Source organism: Topomyia yanbarensis, chromosome 2, assembly GCF_030247195.1.
Source record: "Topomyia yanbarensis strain Yona2022 chromosome 2, ASM3024719v1, whole genome shotgun sequence".
NCBI classification, from domain to species: Eukaryota; Metazoa; Arthropoda; class Insecta; order Diptera; family Culicidae; genus Topomyia; species Topomyia yanbarensis.
In genome coordinates this window covers 223699228-223721283 of record NC_080671.1, presented here as the reverse complement: position 1 = coordinate 223721283, position 22056 = coordinate 223699228, and the positions used below count along the sequence as shown (strand labels likewise).

The following is a 22056-nucleotide window of genomic DNA, read 5'->3' as shown; positions in this document are numbered from 1 at the left end:
TCTTCATAATCCATTGTTGCGTTATGTTTATGTACATGTCCAGATAGATAGTTTTTAACTGGGACGGGAGTGTGGATACGAAAAACCTAATGTCAATTGCAGCCCGGGGTAGCTGTCAAATGCAGCCAAAGGGAACCGTCAAATGCTGTCAGAGGGAACTGTCAAATGTAGCCAGTCCATTTAAAATATGTTAGGAAGAAAGAGTGGCTATGAGAGACAAGAGATAAAATGAACAGAAAAAAAGAAAAAGAAAACATATATCCACAGGTTCTGTCCCAGGATTTTAATTTTTTTTATTAACAGATTAAGGCCGAAATGGCCTGTGCCGTATACAAAAGATTCCTCCATTCCACTCGGTCCATGGCCGCCCGTCGCCAGCCACGCAGTTTGCGAAGGGTCCGCAAATTGTCTTCCACCTGGTCGATCCATCGTGCTCGCTGCGCACCACGTCTTCTTGTACCGGTCGGATTGCAATTGAGAACCGTTTTCACCGGGCTATTGTCCGACATTCTGGCTACGTGCCCGGCCCACCGTAGTCGTCCGATTTTCGCGGTATGACAGATGGGCGGCTCCCCCAACAGCTGATGCAACTCATGGTTCATTCGCCGTCTCCATGTGCCGTCTTCCATCTGCACTCCACCGTAGATGGTACGCAGCACTTTCCGTTCGAAGACACCAAGTGCGCGTTGGTCCTCCACGAGCATGGTCCAGGTCTCGTGTCCGTAGAGAACTACCGGTCTAATCAGCGTCTTGTAGATGGTCAACTTCGTACGACGGCGAACTCTGTTCGACCGAAGTGTCTTGCGGAGGCCAAAGTAAGCACGATTTCCTGCCACGATGCGTCTACGAATCTCTCTGCTGGTATCATTGTCGGCGGTCACCAGTGAGCCCAAGTACACGAACTCTTCAACCACCTCGATTTCGTCGCCACCGATGCAAACTCGAAGCGGGCGGTTCTCATTCTCTACTCGTGAACCTCTTCCTATCATGTACTTTGTCTTCGACGTGTTGATGGCAAGTCCGACGCGCTTGGCTTCTCTTTTCAGTCTGATGTAGGCTTCGTCCATCTTCTCAAAGTTTCATGCAATAATATCAACGTCATCGGCGAAGCCAAGTAGCTGAACGGACTTTGTGAAAATCGTACCACTCGTGTCGATCCCTGCTCTTCTTATTACACCTTCCAGCGCGATGTTGAATAACAGACACGAGAGACCATCACCTTGCCGTAACCCTCTGCGTGATTCGAAGGGACTCGAGAGCGTCCCTGAGACACGTACTACGCACATCACCCGATCCATCGTCGCCTTCACTAATCGCGTCAGTTTGTCCGGGAATCCGTACTCGTGCATAATCTGCCATAGCTGATCTCGATCGATAGTGTCGTATGCGGCTTTGAAGTCGATGAACAAATGATGTGTGGGCACATTGTACTCGCGGCATTTCTGCAGTACTTGACGAAGAGCGAACACCTGGTCCGTGGTAGATCGTTCGCTCATGAAACCCGCCTGGTACTGCCCCACGAACTCTCTTGCAATTGGTGATAGTCGACGGCATAGTATTTGGGAGAGTACCTTGTAGGCGGCGTTCAGCAGGGTGATTGCTCGGTAATTACAGCAATCCAGCTTGTCGCCCTTTTTGTAGATAGGACACACGACACCTTCCATCCACTCCTCCGGTAAAATCTCCTCCTCCCAAATCTTGGTAATCACCCAGTGCAGCGCTTTAGCCAGTGGCTCGCCACCGTGTTTTAGTAGCTCGCTTGGTATTTGGTCAACCCCAGCGGCTTTATTATTTTTGAGCCGGCTAATCTCCTCCTGGATTTCTTGGAGATCCGGAGCCGGTAGTGTAATGTCTTCCGTGCGTGCTCCCAGGTGCGTTACCGTGCCATCCTCGTCGTCTGCTGCATCGCCGTTCAGGTGTTCTTCGTAGTGCTGCCGCCACTTCTGGATCACCTCACACAGGTCCGTGAGAAGATTCCCGTTTGTATCTCTGCACATGTCGGCCTGTGGTACGTGGCCCCTGCGCGAGCGGTTCAACTTCTCGTAGAATTTCCGTGATTTTAATAGAGAACATGAAAATTCGATTTGTTTGCATTTGGCAGTAGGCCTTTTTCAAATGTTTGGCTTGAAATTCCATACTTCTTCAATGAATCATGTACAAGAAAAGTAAAAATGTTAAATTTAACGGAACAATGTATGATGCAGACATCAAATAAAAAATTACAGCTGAGCGACCTTGTTTGGAAAGTGTTAATATTTGGCAGCGAACCAAACCAAGTTTCTCATACTATGATCGAATCAACAAAAATTCCAAGACCATGTAAACAATCTTTCTGAACTGTCCAAAAAGTGAGGTTAAACATTATCATGCAATGTTCTCCACCGAGAAGTTCACTTTAGTTTGTTTACATAACCAATGAACTTTGTACCGCGACTCACCACTTCATTTGCCGCGTCTCCAGGAACTCAAGCAAAAATAAACAAAACAGTGTTGCCCAAACACACATTTTGAGTCCCACCATTCTTACAAAGGTGAAAAAAATACTCAACATTCTTGCATTTTTCAAATTTAAAAAAATCATTAAAAAATCACGATAGCTCTAAAAAGTCGCATTTCAACGGAAATATTCTTAAAAATGTGTATTCTTTTGAATAAAAATAAGAAAAAATGGAGTTAGGTCGGACGAGAAAGGTCTATTAACGTTTCTGGGAGTAGAATTCAGCCACGCGCTTGGTGGGTGTTAACCTGAGTGTATTACAAACCTTAACCTTTCAGAGTGAGCGACCACTCTCAAAAATGAAGAGAATTTTAATACAGAGGGCTAAGCTGAGAGAGACAGAGGGAAAGTATTACTGAAATTGGAAATAATATTTCTTATTATAGTTTTTTCTAACATCATTTCTCAAAAATCTGTATATCTGTCCTTACGCACAAAAATCTGTATATCTGTACATACAGATTCTTGGTCTGATAATGACTGAAAAATCTGTATAAATACAGATTATTATGAATTTTTGGTAACCCTGATTGGGGCCATTGGGTCTGTTGCTGAAGGTACAACAAATAAACATCTCCCTTTGTAAAAATTAAAACAACTCGATGCAAGAGCATGGGAGGCATGGGCATAGAAGTGGCTGGGACCACCATATGTTGACTACTGTCAACGTCTGTACATCAACATAGGAATGCCACCCCCTGGTTATGTATGATCAACTCCGTGCGAAATTTAAATTTTGCAATTTATTTCTCGCGTTAATAATTTAATATTAATTTTAATGGTTTCAAAATAGTATATAAAAGGAAATAAGCGACAAAACGCAAAATTGGAATAAAATTGCCTTTAGTTCACTTCAATACATTTCGGGGTCCATTAATTTTTCGGCTTCAAATTTTACAAGTGTTTTTGTTAGGCTAAAAGAAAACTTTTTCAGCCTGACGCTCTTCGCGATCGAGTAATGTCGCAAAAATGGCCAAGCTAGTTGGGATGGTATTGGAGCTGAACTCATCAAAATGGGTAAGGAAAGATGGCGATTTGTCTGCACACACTGATAGTAAAATCGGCGAATCCTCCAGAAATGCCGTGAACACCAGGTCCCAAAACACCACCTGCTCGTTGATTTCAAAGCGGCATACGATAGCATCAACCGCACAAAGCTATGAACGAACACGGCTTCCGCGGGAAGCTCACAAGACTAATTAAAGCTACGATGGAGGGAGTGCAAAACTGTGTGAGGATATCGGGTGAACTCCCAAGCTCATTCGGATCCTGTCGGAGACTAAGACAAGGTGATGATATTTCATGCCTGTTGTATAACATTGCACTCGAAGGTGTTATTTGAAGAGCCGCGTTCAACAACCGTGGGCCGATCCAGCCAATTTGTAAGCTTTGTGGATGACATGGACCTTATTGGGAGAACACTTGAAACGGTGGCTGAACTTTACACCCGACTAATACGAGAAGTAACTAAAGATGGATTAGTGGTGAAGGCGTCTAAAACAAAGTAAATGCTGATAGGAGGGACCGAATGGGGAAGATCGTACCTATAAAGTAGTGTTACGATCGACGAGGGTGTATTCGAGGTAGTGGAGGAATTCATATACCTCGGATCTCTGCTATAATAACAATCGATAAATCCGAAGACGCATCATCAATGGAAGTCGTGCCTACTATGGGCTCCAATAGAAATCGCGATCAAAACAAAAAATCACCCGCGCACTTAATGTACCATGTACATAACGCTGATAAGACTGGTGGTCTTTACGGGCACGAAACCTAGGCTATGCTCGAGGAGGGACTGCAAGCACTCGAAGTCTTCGAGCGCCGTGTGCTTAGGACTATATTTGGCGGCGTGCATGAGAACAGTGTGTGAAGGCGAAGGATGAACCACGAGCACGCCAGGCTTTACGGCGAACCAAGTATCCAGAAGGTGGCCAAGGCCGGAAGGGTACGATGGGCAGGACACGTTGCGAGAATGCCGGACAAAAACCCTGCCAAAATTATGTTCTGCTCAAATGCGGCAGGTACAACACGACGAGGGGTGGGCTGACCAGGTGAAGCAAGATCTGGAAGGTATCGGACGCAACCGTGGGTGGAGAGCGGTAGCCGCGAACCGAGTGTTATGGAGAAGCATCGTTGATCAGATTATATCAATTTAATTGATGTAACATCATATAAATAAATAAAATAATAATGGTGATGATGATATTGAGAGTAAAACGAATAACGATTAGTCCGGGTTAGCTTGAATACTTGGCAAAAGTAAAATACAAATTTACTAGGTAATCCGATTATTTTTGCCTATCTCCTATAGAAAAGCTATGCAATCACTCTGAAAACCGACTTTTTAACCGAGGCCCGGAGAGCTGAGTCTTTTATACCATTCGACTCAGTTAGGAAAATGTCTGTGTGTGCGTGTGTATGTATGCATGTTACCAAAAATAAGCACATCGGTTACTCAGGAATGGCTGAACCGATTTTTCCAAACTTAGTCTCAAATGAAAGGTACATCGTTCCCATAGGCTGCTATTCAATTTTATTTAAATCCGACTTCGATACAGTTTGAAGTGTGGGGTCACGCATGAAATTCCCATATAAATCTGTATCAATATGGTATCTAAAAGATGCAAAACTTCATAAAATGTGTTCGAAAATGTTTGGATTTATAGTTTCAGCTCGCTGATGCCCTATCAAATCCACATTGACCACATTGGAGAACTTCGGCGGAACCGGAAGCTTCGGGAAAGTGGTTATGTTTGTGAGTTGAATTCACATCTGCTCCTCAGAAATGTCTGACTCGATTTTCACAAAATCAGTCTCAAATGAAAGCTAGAATATTCCTATTGAATGCTATTAAATTTCCTTTGAATCGGAGTTCTGGTTCCTGTGTTACAGGTTGAAGTATGCGTCTACATGCGAAATTTCCATATAAACTGGTAATCAATATAGGTATAAATGATGCAAAAATAATTAAAATGAGTTACAAATTGCTTGAAATTGGTGGTATGTGTCCAACAATTGCGCATCGGTTACTCGGAGATGACCGAATCGATTTTCTCAAAACAAGTTTCAAATGGGAGGTATAATATGAAGTTTGGTGAAATATCGCCCACCACTCACCCTAATACCCCGCATTAGGGCATTGCAAAAAAACACTCATTTTTGAAATCTCAAAGGCCTCTTTGCTTGAAGTTTTTGACATAGGTTCCATTGGAAAATACAGTATGTCCCACATTTATACGTTCACCCCAATTTTTCAGAATAACTTTTTTTCTATTCAAACAAACTACACCAATATTTTTAGCGTTTGTTTTGAAGCTTACTCAACGATTTTTCTCGAAATTTAGAAACTCTGGTGCGTTTTGATCGTTTGTTATGGTAGTTTAAGTGAAAAAAGTGATGTCGCATATTTATAAGTTCAGTTTTTTTTGTGCCATTCCATGTTCAATATACATTATATTTAAAAATAAATATAATATATATTGAACATAACCAGCCACGGAATCGTACACGAAAAAAACCAGTCATAAATTCATGAACATAAGGTCACGATTTCGTGAACTGAACAATTTATGAAAACCATGACCAAGTTCCTGAAATTATGAATAATAAACCTTGAATTCATGAAACTATTTGTGTTTGGGTAGGGGAATTGTGGGAAAAACCGACACTGTGGGTAAAACCGACACCCCACAACTTTCCCTAGAAATAATTTTTTTATTTATTTATTTATTTATTTATTTATTTCTTTATTTCTTTATTTATTTATTTATTTATTTATTTATTTATTTATTTATTTATTTATTTATTTATTTATTTATTTATTTCTTTATTTCTTTATTTATTTATTTATTTATTTATTTATTTATTTATTTTTTTATTTATTTATTTATTTATTTATTTGAAGTCGTCAATCAGATATAGACCGGTTTCTTACAATAATTATTAAACTAACTTAACACTAGTTAAAATTTTGGTTTACTTTAAACTGCTGCTTAAGTTTTGTTTTCGACATAGTGAAGTCAATGCTTTCGCAATGTTGGCATAATTAGTGCGATGGCGAATGATACAAAAGATGCTGCGGTTACGTAGTTGTCGAGAAGGAGCATAAAAATTTAGTTTCGATGAAAGTTCGATTGAATCAATACGATGTGATACAATGTCGTTTACAAATGATACCATAGAAAATTCACGACGATCTTGCAAGGTTTGAATGTCAATCAGCATGCACCGTGCTTCATAAGATGGCAAATGTAGTCCAGTCCAACCTAGTTTACGAAGAGCGAACATCAAAAACGGCTTTTGTACTGATTCTATCCGGTTTGCATGCGTTGCTGAAAAAGGCGACCAAACTATACTACAATATTCTAGTGTTGAACGCACATAGGCTACATATAATGTTTTTATTGTGTAGGAATCTTGGAAATTATAGCTGAAGCGTTTAATAAAACCTAGTGTGCTGTTTGCTTTGTTAATTATTGTGTTATAATGATCTATGAATGTTATTTTGGAATTTATAATAACTCCTAGATCTCTTATTCTGTCACACTTTTCTACTTGTTGATTTCCCAATAAGATTCTATTGTTCTGTATATTATTCTTTCTACTCAATGTTATGGAATTACATTTTCAGAAGGCTTTTATTACACCATGTATAAAATATATTTACTTCGTTTTGAAATGTCTGAAAGTCTTCACCATTTCTTATTTCTAGAAATAGTTTCATATCATCAGCATATATAAGAACTTTTACATTTTTTAGAACGAAGGAAATGTCGTTACCAATAAAATAAAGAATAGCGGGCCCAAATGAGACCCTTGAGAGACTCCTGATGTAACTTGAATTGGGATTGATTTTATCCCTTTAAATCTAACAGCTTGTTCACGATTATTAAGATAAGTAAGATATGATTGTACCCATGTAAGAAGTCCTGGCTCAAACCCTATTTTTTTCTAATTTAAAAAGTAGCATGGGTATGTCGATGCGATCAAATGCTTTCCTAAAATCTGTATAAAGAGCTTCAACGTGGTTTCCGTTATCCATTGCTGTTAATGTGTAGTTAATGAATTCGAGTAGATTTGTACTTGTAGAACGCCCTTTGAAAAAACTATGTTGCACATGGGTAATTCTGTTCTAGATTTTATGGAATAAATTTTCATTAACAATCGCCTCGAAAATCTTGGGAATGCACGAGATGATAGCTATTCCACGATAGTTACGCACATAGGATTTTTTGCCATTTTTAAAAATTGGAACTAGGAAAGAGCTTTTCCATGTTTTAGGAAAACAACCTGATTCTAGAGACATGTTAAAAAGCCAATATAAAGGAGCGGTTAGTTCTATTGACAAAGTTTTTAAAAACACCGGTGAAACGCCATCAGGTCCAGGGCTTTTAGAGCTATTAAAGTTTTTTAAGGCATCCATGATTGTATGTACTTTTATCTGTTTAATGTTAATATCTCTTGAAAGTAGAACATTCGTTTTCGAGCTCTCCATCGAGACAGAGGTTGTTTTTTCTAGTCCGTAGTGCTGTGTGAGGCGATAAAGAATAGTTTTAATCCGCATTCAAGGTTATTTTGCCAGTTCGGTTCGGTCCTCAGTCTTTTGTTCGCGTGTGAGGATTAAACAATAGCCAGCTGTATAAGCTGGATCGGTTCGTCGTTGGACACCAGTTTAAAGCTAAGTGGTTTTTGTCTTTTGTAACACATTTATTGCTTTCTTCCGTCTGCGCGGGCGCTGACCCCGTGCGTTGACGTTTTCTATGGTTCCCTCTCCGGATGGTCAAATGGAAGTTGAATCGGGTTCAACTTCTAAGGCTCCCCCCCGGCCCAAATGCTATCCAGAACTCTCAACTGGTCCATTTGTGGTCTTCTTTCGGCCCAAGACTAAATCACTGAATCTTCTTCAGATTTCTAGAGACCTGACGGAACGGTTCTCGGCTGTGACCGAAATTTCAAAGGTCCGCTCGGACAAGATAAGGGTGTTGCTAGCCAACTCAAAGCAGGCAAACGATATTGCTTGCTGTGAGCACTTTACGCGGGATTATAACGTGTATATTCCGGCTGTAAGAGTACAATCCGAAGGCGTCGTAACCGATGAGAGTTTGACGTGCGAGGATCTGCTGAAGTACGGGGTTGGCCGATTCAGAGACCGCTTACTTCAGCCAGTTAAAATACTTGAGTGCAAACGTTTGCACTCAGTAGTAGTTGCGGGGGATGGTTCAAAAACGTACCCCCAATCAAACTCTTATCGGGTGACCTTCGCTGGTACCGCTTTGCCAAATTTCGTCCTCTTGCACAAGGTTCGTCTGCCTGTGCGTCTGTTTGTGCCGCGGGTCATGAATTGCACAAAGTGTAAACAATTGGGTCACACAGCCACCCATTGTAGCAATAAGGCCCGCTGTGGAAAATGCGGGGAGAATCATCTAGATGATTCGTGCAGTAGGCAAGCCGAAAAGTGTCCTTACTGTGCGGAGAGTCTGCATGATATCTCGGCATGTCCGGCGTACAAACTACGCGGGGATAAACTGAAACGTTCCCTTGCGGGACGATCCAAACATTCTTTCGCAGAAATGTTAAAGAATGCTACGCCACCATCCTCAGCAAACATCTATACTCACTTGCCTCCTGACGAGGGCGAGGCTGGTAACCCACAAGAGGGAACATCTACTAGGGTGCCTAGAATTTATAGGAAGAGGAGGAACACTTCCTCTCGTAAAGTTCCTTGTAAAGGCCAGAAGGTGTCCCTTGAGGGGGCTCCGAAAGTCACATCTATTGGAAGTGTTGCAACCAAACCGAAGCAATTAGCTCCTGGTCTCGGAGGATTAAGCTCAGAGAAGGAGTTCCCAGCACTTCCAGGAACATCAAAAATCCCAAGTGTTCCTTTGTTTCAGTTCGAGAGTAATCACAGCACTGGAATTATAAAACTCTCGGACATAGTGGACTGGATAATAAAAACTTTCAATATTACTGATCCTATTAAAAGTCTTATGTTAGCTTTTCTCCCTACAGTGAGAACATTTTTGAAGCAGTTGACTGCTAAATGGCCCCTCCTCTCAGCGATTGTATCCTTCGATGGCTAACTCATCGAACGAGGTCACGGATTTGATCACTGTTCTACAGTGGAATTGCAGAAGTATCATCCCGAAAATCGATTCCTTCAAAATTTTAATAAATAATTTGAGTTGCGATGCATTTGCATTATGTGAAACTTGGTTAACTTCCGACATAGAACTCAACTTCCACGACTTTAATATTATTCGCCTGGATCGAGACACCCCCTATGGAGGAGTGCTTTTGGGGATCAAAAAGTGCTATTCCTTCTACAGAATTAACCTTCCCTCGATAACAGGTATTGAAGTTGTCGCTTGTCAAGTAACAACCAAAGGCAAAAGCCTTTGCATAGCTTCCATATATATTCCCCCCAACACCGCGGTTGGGCACCGACGGCTACAAGACATCTTAGAATCCCTGCCAGCACCGCGACTAGTTTTAGGAGACTTTAACTCTCACGGTACAGCATGGGGTTGCCTCTATGATGATAACCGGTCTTCCTTAATTCAGGATCTTTGCGATAACTTCAATTTGACAATTTTAAACACGGGTGAAATGACACGGATTCCTGCTCCTCCAGCGCGCCCGAGCGCCTTAGACTTGTCCCTTTGCTCAACATCGCTGCGGTTAAATTGCACGTGGAAGGTAATTCCTGATCCCCACGGCAGCGACCATCTGCCGATTGTAGTCTCAATCAATAACGGTTCAAGGCCATTGAAATCAATCAATATTTCGTATGACCTCACACGAAATATCGATTGGAAGAGCTATGCTGCCGCGATATCCGACAACATCGAATCTACCCAAGAACTTCCTCCGGAGGAAGAGTACAGCTTTTTGGCTGGCTTGATTCTCGACAGCGCGAATCAAGCTCAGACTAGGCCAGTACCCGGCGCGAACATACAAAAACGTTCTCCCAATCCCTGGTGGGATAAAGAGTGCTCAGACGTGTACGCAGAGAAGGCCGCCGCGTTTAAGACCTTCCGGAACGACGGGTTACCCGCCAGTTTTCGACAGTACGCGACGTTAGACAAGCGAATGAAGAGTTTGATGAAAGCCAAAAAACGCGATTATTGGCGCCGGTTCGTCGACGGATTAACGAGAGAAACATCGATGAGCACTCTTTGGGGAACAGCCCGACGTATGCGAAATCGAAACAGTACTAATGAGAGCGTGGAATATTCAAACCGTTGGATATTCGATTTCGCCAAGAAGGTTTGTCCGGATTCCGCCCCGGCACAGAAGATTTACCGCGCCGCGTCTCCTCACGATAGCGCGAACGAAACACCTTTTTCGATGGTGAAGTTCTCACTTGCTCTCTTGTCGTGTAACAATAAAGCTCCGGGGCCAGACAGAATCAAATTCAACTTGTTGAAGAATCTGCCTGACTCTGCCAAGAGACGCTTGTTGAACTTATTTAATAAGTTTCTCGAGGCTAACATTGTCCCACTCGATTGGAGACTAGTGAAGGTCATCGCCATCCAAAAACCAGGAAAACCAGCCTCCGACCACAATTCGTACCGTCCGATCGCAATGCTATCCTGTATCCGGAAGTTGTTCGAGAAAATGATCCTATCCCGCCTCGACAATTGGGTCGAAGCAAATGGCTTACTGTCAGATACACAATTTGGCTTTCGCAAAGGCAAAGGGACGAACGATTGTCTTGCGTTGCTCTCAACTGAAATTCAAATGGCCTATGCTAGCAAAGAGCAGATGGCATCAGTGTTCCTAGATATTAAGGGGGCTTTTGATTCAGTTTCGATCAACATTCTTTCAGAGAAGCTGCACCAGCATGGTCTTTCAGCGACTTTAAACAACTTTTTACTAAACTTGTTGTCAGAAAAGCACATGCATTTTTCGCATGGTGACTTATCGACATCACGATTTAGCTACATGGGCCTTCCCCAGGGCTCATGTCTAAGCCCCCTTTTATACAATTTCTATGTCAACGACATTGATGAATGTCTTGACAATTCCTGCACGTTAAGGCAACTTGCAGACGATGGCGTGGTGTCTGTTACGGGACCCAAAGCTGTCGATCTACAAGGACCATTACAGAATACCCTGGACAATTTGTCTGCTTGGGCTATTAAGCTGGGTATCGAATTCTCCACGGAGAAAACTGAGCTAGTTGTATTTTCAAGGAAGCGTGAACCAGCACAACTACAGCTTCTATTAATGGGTCAAACTATCGCTCAGGTCTTCACAGTAAAATATCTAGGGGTCTGGTTCGACTCGAAAGGTACTTGGGGATGCCATATTCGGTATCTGAAACAGAAATGCCAACAAAGGATCAACTTTCTTCGTACAATAACCGGAACATGGTGGGGTGCCCACCCAGGAGACCTAATTAGGTTGTATCAAACAACGATACTGTCGGTAATGGAATACGGATGCTTCTGCTTTCGCTCCGCCGCGAACATACATTTCATCAAACTCGAAAGAATTCAGTATCGTTGTTTGCGTATCGCCTTAGGGTGCATGCAGTCGACCCATACGATGAGTCTCGAAGTGCTGTCGGGCGTTCTCCCGTTGAAAAATCGATTTTGGGAACTCTCATATCGATTGCTCATTCGATGCGATATCTTGAACCCGGTCGTGATTGAAAATTTCGAAAGGCTTGTTGAGCTCAATTCTCAGACCCGTTTCATGTCCCTGTACTTTGACTACATGGCGCAGAATATTAACCCTTCTTCTTACAATCCCAACCGTGTGCATTTCATAAATACTTCTGAATCTACTGTTTTCTTCGACACATCCATGAAAGACGAGATTAGTGGAATTCCGGACCACATACGCCCACAAGTGGTTCCAAACATTTTTTATAATAAATTCCGAGAAGTCGACTGTTCTAAGATGTTTTATACTGACGGATCAAACCTCGAAGGATCCACTGGCTTCGGTATTTTCAATCAAAAGTTCACCGCCTCCTACAAACTCAGTGACCCTGCTTCAGTTTACGCCGCAGAACTAGCTGCCATTCAGTATACCCTTGGAGTCATTGAAACATTACCCGCAGACCATTACTTCATCGTTTCGGATAGCCTCAGTTCCATTGACGCTATTCGCTCGATGAAACAAGGCAAGCACTCCTCGTATTTTTTGGGGAAAATACGGGAGCTACTGAGTGCTTTATCTGACAATTTTTTCCAGATTACCTTGGTATGGGTCCCTTCTCATTGCTCCATTCCGGGCAATGAGAAGGCGGACTCCTTAGCTAAGGTGGGTGCCTTAGAAGGAGACGTTTACGAAAGACCAATTTGCTTCAGCGAATTTTTCAGTATTACTCATCAGAGAACCCTCGAAAGTTGGCAAACTTCGTGGAGCAGTGGAGAGCTGGGAAGGTGGCTACATTCGATAATCCCTAAGGTATCGACGAAACCTTGGTTCAAGGGGATGGATGTGGGTCGTGACTTCATTCGTGTGATGTCCCGACTCATGGCAAACCATTACACGCTGGATGCACATCTCCGGCGTATTGGGCTCGTGGATAGTGGTATCTGTGCTTGTGGCGACGGCTATCACGACATCGAGCACATTGTCTGGGCGTGCACCGAGTACAGTTCCGCTAGGTCTCGGCTAATGGATACCCTGCGGGCCCGAGGAAGACCAACCAACGTCCCGGTTCGAGATGTGCTGGCAAGCCGCGATGTTCTCTATATGTCCCTTATATACACCTTTGTGAAAACCATCAATATACAAGTCTAACTGCCCCTTGTTATCTCCTTATCATTCTCAGAACGCTCTTCCACCTGTATCAAACCATCTGTATCGAATGAGCCAACAAACACGGGACCTACGGCACGAACATAACACGCTTAACTCGAAATGTAGCCGATCCACATCTGAGCCGTACTACGAAATCGTCTGGAAAAACCCCTGCCATCTTGAGGAGGACCACCCGGCGTCCCAGTACATGATTCCCCTGATGAAGGCCACCCGAGTTTGTAATCCATCCGTTGATCTCACGATGCCTGAAACTGAAATAATTTTCTCTCCCTGCCATCTTTGTCTACCCTCCCTCCCCTGACTCTTATACCCAGAAGTAACACCCCTACCCCCCCCCCCCAATATCATCACGAAGCATTTAGCTCTTCTTGTCTCTTCTAGTTTTAACTATTATATTATATAATCTCGTTGAAATTGCCCAACTCTACTACCCACAAAAATAACTATAATTACGAATCTTTCAAATTCAATCATGCCCTCTAGTTATTCCTAGTTTTAAGTTAGTCGTAAAAAATTGTCCCCCTTAATTAAACATTATTTGCTCCAATAATCTCACTGATAAAAATGTCAAACCATATTGCCACAAAAACTAAATGACCCCCCTAATCTTACGAAAACAATATTATCCCCTTGTGTAGATATATAAGATAGCTATAAAATCGCATTAGTTTCATTTTTAAAAAAATCAATATGTAATCCCCTAGTTTTAAGCAATTTAAAATGTAAAACAAAACAAAATTGGCACCTTTAAGCTAACGCAACGTGCCTTATCAAATAAACGATTTGAATAAAAAAAAAAATCTCTTGAAAGTTCTGGGAGGAATGAAAAGTATTCACGCTCTCGATCCTTCTCTGAAAATGTAGTGTAAACTTCCTGGAAGAATATTGCAAAAAGATTGCAGATTTCCTCTGAGTTATCGCCTACCTTTCCATCAAGATGCATTTCTGTTGGGAAATAATCCGATTTTATTTTGGTTTTTACGTAATTAAAGAAGTTTTTTGGGCAAGTTTTTATATTGCGTTCTGTTCTTGCATTGTACTCTTCAAACGCGATATCAATGGCAAGGTTCAATTGATCGCATAGATTTAAATAGTTTGTTAAGTTATCTTCGCTGTTGTATTTTTTATAATGACACTTTATTATTAGTACAATTATGTCTCTACATTTGAAGACAAATTGGATTTACGTTAGTACGCCGAATGACATAAAAATAAACAAAACATACGACAGCAGCGTTCATACTCGTCTGGATGTAAAATTTTGTTGGCAGATTTTAAGGTTCACCGCAAAATCTGCGGTGCGGTGAGACACTTTTTCCCGCAGATGCGGTGCGGGAAAGAGCCTTTACCGCGCGGTTTTACCGCAACCGCACCGCAAAAAAATTGATAAAGTAATAATTTTGATTATTCTAAATTGATAAACAGACTGCTATAACGATAGAAAATCTAGCTGTGTCCGAAATATTTTGACGCTATTATTTTTACGACATATTTTGGACTAGTTATTTTACACTTCTAAGTAAAACTTCACAACCTAACCATTTCAAATACATAAAATGCAAGAACCCAATAGAGACAAAATTATTAGATCATTTAAAACAATAAATTTGTACTCTTAAATCCTATTTAAAAGTGCATCACTTCTCCCGATTTCTGTTGGAAATCGTGGAATTATGAATCGTTTTCGATATCAATTTTTCAACTGTGAATTTTGACTAATTTTATGGAATTAGAGATGAACTAATTATGCTAGGACTTAAACACAACCCTCTTCATCAAACCAAACGAATTTGGGGTAATTGGCAGTAAAGGATACAAATGTATGAAAGCGTCCAAAATAGGGAGGTATCCAAATTAGGATGATTATTCTATTATTCGTTCATCAACATCGTATTTCTATCTTCTTTGATTGCTGTGTAAATTCAATGTGAATTTTCTGCAGTCAATTTTATTGGACTCTTTCTCAAAAAGTATGCTACATAACTTTTTTTTGCGTACTTCCATTCAAATTTACTATAATTTTCTACCAAATTAAGTCCTAATATTTTTCAGTTAAGACTATTTTGTAGCTTTTTTGAAGCTAGCCTTTAGAAAATTACACTTCATACATTTTTGAAGGGAGCAATCTTAGTTTTTGAATGAGAATACATCTGTTTCTTGAAGAATGCGGAAGTTAGAGTTTTGGGATATTTTGTCCGTAAAACCCCCTAACCATACATTTTTTGCAGTTTTTCTAATGTTCAATAATTCTGTACCGGTTGAGACCGGACTCCTGCTTAGATGTAATGTATAGAGCATTTTTTTCGTCAAATATGGCATCGTTCCAGGGCCGCAGAGAGAAAATACGGGCCCGGGGGGTCCAACGTACGGGCCCCCACCACTGTATATTGCCTGAGTACAAAAAAGTCAATGTTTGAAATCCATTGGAGTTCACTGATATTATGTATAGTATACTTAAATTTTATATTTATGTACCATTTTGTTGCTCTAGTTGTTTGTAGTGCCAATGAAGGAAAAAAACGTAGAGTTTTTTATATTTTGGGAGTTTTTATTACCTCTTCGACAGTTTTGGTGACTTTGAAAAGCGCCATTTTTGTAATAGTATTTATAAAAGTAGAGAAATGGCAAGATTAAATAAAGATAAAAAACAATAGGAAAACTAAATATTAAAAGAAGGTACAAAAAAGCTAAAAACAACAAAATCAACCACATAAACAAATGTCAATTGTCAAAAAATGTTTAATCGAGAAAACCAAAACAAAACCTATACAAAATTGGTATAGGAAAACAGGAAAATAGAAAAACATATTGCGAAGATTAAAAAAGTCGAACATTATCGAATAGATGGTGAAAATAATGAAAAATCGATAGGAAATTAGAAAAAAAAATTAGAATCAATGAAAATGAAAAAAACTACTAAAAAGAATACAAACATTTATATAAAAATTGCATTAAACTGAAAAACTCGATAAATCAAGAATAATAAAATTTATTTAACATTAAAAACAAGAAATATTTCAAGCAATAGAAAAACTAAATAGAACGTTAAGAATGCATAAAACTGGAGGAGTATATATAAAAGACAAGAATAAAATAACCATAGAAATTTAAAAAAAATGGACGAACCACAAAATTTTGAAAAACTGGAAAATTGGAATGATGAAAAGACGAAAAAGTAAAGAAAATTGGAAGTATTGAACAAAACCGGAGCAAACAGACAAAATAGAAAAAAATAGTAGGAAAAAGCCTTACCATAGAAACACAAAAATGAAGATATTAACACGAAAAAAATAAATAAATTGTATATTATTTAAAGAATAGAAAAAGCAGTAGAAATGAAATTTGAAATAAATTCAAACAACGAACAAAATGTAAAATTACGAAAAAATGCGCATAGTGTCAAGAAAAGATAAATCAAATGTTTTTTAGGAAAATAAAATAAATAATGTTAACGTATAGGAAAAGTATTTTCAAAACAGGTTAAATGGAAAACATGAAGAAATAGCAATAACAAATTAAATCTTAAGAAAAAGGTATAAAAAAAATTATATTAAATGAACAATTGGAATAAATAAAACTACGATAAACGGAAAACTAAAAACTAGAAAATGAGGAAGAAAATAGGAGAAAGTTAAAAAATTAAACAATAAGACAAATTGGAATGAATTTGGATAAGTAAAATTGCTTTTAGAAATGCAAAAAAATATGAAAAAACCTGTTTTAATCCACCTAGAGGTGCAATTGTGCCTTTCTCATTTCTTTAAACTATGATTTAATAGCTGGTTCGTACAATATAACATAATGGAAATGTCTTTCATTCTTATTACACTTGGTAAGTATATATAAGAGCACCTTTTTACATTCATCGCGGTATCGGTTTGAATCGGAGTTTTCTATGTGATCGCACTCCACAACCCGTAACTCCGGAGCTGGAAGTCGGATGGAGATGGAATTTAATATCAGTTTCCGGGGACGCAACACTTTTCATTTGAGACTAAGTTGATCAAATCGGTCTAGCTATTTTCGATAAACCAATATAACCGTTATTCTGAATTTGGATGCTTCCGGATCCGTCGATGGTGGTCAGTGTGGCCAAAGAGACTTTGAATGACAGTTGGTGACCTAGATCTACAAATTCAACAGTTGTGTTCCCATTTTGGAAAAAATTTCACCTTTTTACATTCATCGCAGAATTCGTTAGAATCGGGATTTGCTGCATGATCGTACGTATCACCTTGTAATTCAGGAACCAGAACTCGGATTCACACAAAATTCAACAGAAGCTGATGGATCTTTCATTTAAAATCAAGTTTGTCAAAATCGGTTAAGAAAATTCCGAGAAACCGATGTGGACAAATCAACAAGTTTTGTTTTGTAACCATACTCTTCAACTCGTAATCCGGAACAAGATGTCGGTTGAAAATGAAATTCAATAGCAACCTATGGGAATATTATACCTTCCATTTGAATCTTAGTTTGTAAAAATCAGTTCAGCCATCTCCGCGAAACCGATGTGGACATTTTGTTAACAAATCCGCACATGCACACATACATACATACATACATACATACATACATACATACATACATACATACATACATACATACATACATACATACATACATACATACATACATACATACATACATACATACATACATACATACATACATACATACATACATACATACATACATACATACATACATACATACATACATACATACATACATTCATACATACATACATACATACATACATACATACATACATACATACATACATACATACATACATACATACATACATACATACATACATACATACATACATACATACATACATACATACATACATACATACATACATACATACATACATACATACATACATACATACATACATACATACATACATACATACATACATACATACATACATACATACATACATACATACATACATACATACATACATACATACATACATACATACATACATACATACATACATACAAACATACATTGTCAACGACCATACCATGTTGAAAACACCGGTTCTCGTCCGATCACCGAAGTTAAGCAACATCGGGCGCGATTAGTACTTGGATGGGTGACCGCTTGGGAACGTCGCGTGTCGTTGGCTTATGCGCTGGTAGCTGTTCTATCACGCGCGTGCGACGCCACTATGCCGAGAAAAACACTGCCAAGAAACGGTAGATGCCCGGTATACTGGTGGAGTGCCGAGATTGCAGCTCTACGGTCAGCCTGTCTCAGAGCTAGACGTAGGATGCAAAGAGCTCGCACCGAGGATGCAAGAGAGAACCGCCGTGAAGTGTTTCGAGCTGCGAAATTGGCCCTTAACAAGGCTATTAAGAGCAGCAAGAGAGCGTGTTTCGACAACCTGTGCGAGAGTGCCAACGCGAATCCGTGGGGTGACGCCTACCGGATTGTGATGGCCAAGACCAAAGGGGGCTCCTCACCCCCAGAACGGTCTCCGGACCGGTTGGCAACGATTATCGAAGTACTCTTCCCGTCTCGAGCCACAAGCCCCTGGCCACCTGCACTACGAGACAGTGCGGGCACGGTCGAAATGGTGGCTCCAGTGACGAATGAAGAACTACTCGCAGTGACTAAATCCCTAGCAATGAACAAAGCTCCAGGGCCGGATGGAGTTCCAAACAACGCTCTCAAGGCAGCGATCATAGCGAACCCGAACATGTTCAGGCTAGCTATGCAGAGATGCCTTGACGAGTGCCGTTTCCCCGATAGATGGAAAAGGCAGAAACTGGTGCTGTTGCCGAAGCCCGGGAAGCCGCCAGGCGACCCATCGGCGTACAGACCAATCTGTCTGATAGACACGACTGGCAAACTGCTTGAGAGGATCATCCTCAACAGGCTCACCCCGTACGCGAAAGGTACGGACGGTCTGTCAAGCAACCAGTTTGGCTTTCGGAAGGGTAAGTCCACAGTGGACGCTCTCAACTCAGTGATAAATACTGCCGAGATAGCGATCCAACGAAAAAGGCGAGGTATTCGAAACTGTGCGTTAGTGACACTTGACGTGAAGAACGCATTCAACAGCGCAAGCTGGGATGCCATCGCGCTCTCGTTACACCGGCTTAGCCTACCGGTGGGTCTGTGCCGGATCCTGGAAAGTTACTTCCAAAACCGCGTACTGCTATACGAGACCGATACCGGTCAGAAAAGGGTTCCGATTACCGCCGGAGCCCGCAGGGCTCGATCCTAGGCCCGGTGCTATGGAACCTCATGTATGACGGGGTTCTGAGACTGAAGTTCCCTCCTGGGGTCAAGATCGTCGGCTTTGCCGACGACGTAACCTTGGAGGTCTACGGGGAGTCAATTCCTGAGGTAGAACTAACCGCAGAACACGCGATTAGCACGGTGGAGGAATGGATGAGCGCGAGAGGCCTGGAGCTCGCTCATCATAAGACGGAGGTAGTTATCGTCAACAACCGCAAGTCGGCACAACATGCAGTTATCCATGTGGGAGAAGTCGCGATCACTTCACAGCGAAGTCTGAAGTCTCTCGGAGTCATTATAGACGACAAGCTGACCTTCGGCAGCCATGTCGACTATACGTGCAAGAGAGCGTCGACTGCTGTTGCGGCACTATCGAGAATGATGTCCAACAGCTCAAAGGTGTGCGCCAGTAGACGTAGGTTACTGGCAGGCGTTGCCGTATCTATCCTCAGGTACGGCGGCCCGTCATGGTCAAGAGCACTGAGGGTAACCAGTTACCTACAGAAACTGGAGAGCACCTACCGCGTGATGTGCCTCAGAGTGATATCTGCCTACCGCACGGTATCACACGATGCATCCTGCGTGATAGCGAGCATGATGCCAGTCGGGCTGGTCATTCGGGAAGATGAGGAGTGCTTTGAGCTACGTGGAAATAGAGGGGCCCGCGAGCGCACCAGGGTGACCTCGGTCGCCAGATGGCAGCGTGAGTGGGACAACTCCTCGAAAGGTAGGTGGACCCACCGGCTGATACCTAGCATATCGAGCTGGGTGGGAAGACCCTATGGGGAAGTTCACTTCCACCTGACACAATTCCTGTCAGGCCATGGCTGTTTCCGTCAGTACCTCCACAGGTTCGGGCACGCGGAGGTCCCAGTCTGCCCGGACTGCCAAGGTGTAGATGAAACTGCCGAACACATACTGTTCGTATGTCATCGGTTCGACGTCGAAAGAAGAGCAATGCTTGACGTCTGTGGCTGGGACACAACCCCGGATACCCTTATTCAGCGGATGTGTCAAACGGTGGAGAAGTGGAACGCAGTCTCGGCTGCTACCATCCAGATTGCCAGTAGGCTACAGGTAATCTGGCGAACCGAGCAACAGACGGCGGGCACGGCTAACTAGTGATTGGTTAGCTGGAGCGAAAAAGGCCTGGCGCAAAATAAGAGAGTGAATGGTCTGTTCATGCCGAGGCAGGTTGGCGCAGCGAATGGCAACCGCGTAAGGGGTAAACCCAGCCACCCCGAAGCAAGACAGAAGAGTGAGTGTATAGGCGTATAAGTGGACTGCCTCATGCCAAGACGGGAGGGTCGTAGCGTAGTATGTTGGAACTAAGCTATCGATGCCTCATGGCGTGGCAGAGGAGTGAAAGGGTGAGCATCCAAGTCAGTCTCACACTGCATGTTAAGGGTGAGCATAAAAGTCAGCCTCACAGGTTGGTAGAGGCTAGCACAAAAGTCAGCCTAGCAAGGAATGAAAAAGGTGAGCACAAAAGTCAGCCTCGCATGGTATGTCAGAAGTGGGGCCTAAGAAAAATGTCCCACATGGGATGCCAGAGGGAGTGACAAAGGTACAATAGAGTGGCACGATTGAGAGTGAATCAGGTGATAGGGTGAGCACCCAAGTCAGCCTCACATGGTATGGGTAGGGCGAGCACAAAAGTAAGCCTAGCAAGGAATGAGTAAGGTGAGCACACAAGTCAGCCTCGCATGGAACGTAAAAGGTGAGCACAAAAGTCAGCCTCATGTGGGAGTGTTTGAGAGTGAATCAAAGTGCGATTGAGAGAGCACCCAAGTAAGCCTCATACAGGATGTATGAACGCGTGAGTGAGAGTGAATGAGTACATTTAGTACAGCCATCCCCCCAGAAGTAATACCGAGAGGTAGTTCCTGGGAGGAATGATGGCGGAGCCCAATGGAGTTTAGTCGGTATTAATGGCTGGTCACCATTCGAGTCCGACACGCCCCCAGTGCACCCAGTGTGGTAGATTGGACCCTACCGTTAGCACGTGTACTGGGCTAGGACATAAAGGTCTTCTCCATTGTAAAAAAAAAAACATACATACATACATACATACATACATACATACATACATACATACATACATACATACATACATATATACATACATAACTCCGCTAGCGAATGACGGATCCCAATAGTAGCATGTCTGTAATAACATACGTACATGGAACTATTGAGAACCAGAGCTACAGGTCCAAAGCCCTGGTAAAGGAGGATGGTTGTGATGATCCGGGCCGAGATCACCACGTAAAGCAAGGTAGGGCATAACCCCAATTCCAAGGCGTGAAGCGACCCGTGCCGAGGGATGAGTGATCGAGGGGGTGAAAAAGATGCTCGATCGTTAACGGAGCCTGTGGGGTACCTGGGCAACCCCCACAGTAAGTGTCCCTTACCACGCTAATGCGGAGCTCTGGCGTGGCGGACATATATTTCTCGCGCTACTCGTGGGACTTTTCATGGAGACAACTAAAAATAAAAACAAACAGACGGAG

General features: G+C 41.9%; 1 protein-coding gene and 1 non-coding gene across 2 annotated transcripts in view; one reads left to right on the top strand and one right to left on the bottom strand.

Moving 5' to 3' along the window:
• Window positions 1–22056, bottom strand: part of LOC131678308 (neuroligin-1-like) — a 1556576-nt gene that overhangs the window by 1961 nt on the left and 1532559 nt on the right. The window lies entirely within an intron of this gene.
• On the top strand, window positions 18307–18425 carry LOC131686345 (5S ribosomal RNA). Its single transcript, XR_009305025.1, has one exon. It is a non-coding gene; the product is annotated as a 5S ribosomal RNA (ribosomal RNA).